Genomic DNA, 850 nt, shown 5'->3' on the forward strand with positions numbered 1-850 from the left:
GTAAACCATTCGCAAGATTCAGCAGGCTTTCGGGGACGATCCTCGAGGCCAAAAAAAGCGCGGCAGGTCCGCAGCAATATCAAAGGTCATGTTGACAGTTTTTTCGACTCTCGTGGGGTGGTGTGTCGTGAGTACGCACCACAAGGCCAAACTATCGCGAAGGAGTACTACCAGGAGGTCCTTTGTCGTCTTTCTGATGCCGTGCGACGCAAACGACCGGATCTGTGGTCGATCAAAACTTGGCAGCTCCATCATGATAACGCATCCGCCCATTCTGCGCATCTGATTCGGGATTTCGTCGCCAAACATAACACTCTTGTGGTTCGTCACACTCCGTACTCTCCCCACATGGCTCCGTGTGACCTTTGGCTATTTCCCAAGCTGAAAATGCCGCTAAAAAAACCCGAATTTAATCGAGAAAAGACATCGTGCAAAATCCGACGGAGCGGCTAATGGCCATTCCAAAAGATGCCATTGCTGGAATCTTTTGGATTTTTTGCCATTGCTGGAAACACTGCGTTCCAGCAGTGTTTCCAGCAATGGCAGGAACGCTGGGAGAAGTGTATACATTACCAAGGAGACTACTTTGAAGGGGACTAGGGTTTTGTACCTCAAAGTCAATAAATTTATTTTACCGACCAAAGGTCTGATACTTTTTGAACAGACCTTGTATAATAGCGAGACAAAATACAGAATGATAACAGAAATTGGTAGTTAACAAAAATTTGAAGTTTACAACTATTTGGCGCGATGACATAAAATAATGGATTACAACACAATGGTGAATGGTACAAACATATTTACAATAAGAAAATTACTACTAGAGTATAACAGACAAATAATGAAGACA

This window comes from Centruroides sculpturatus, unplaced genomic scaffold (assembly GCF_000671375.1).
Source record: "Centruroides sculpturatus isolate CEXI.00-Female unplaced genomic scaffold, Cexi_2.0 scaffold132, whole genome shotgun sequence".
Lineage (NCBI taxonomy): Eukaryota > Metazoa > Arthropoda > Arachnida > Scorpiones > Buthidae > Centruroides > Centruroides sculpturatus.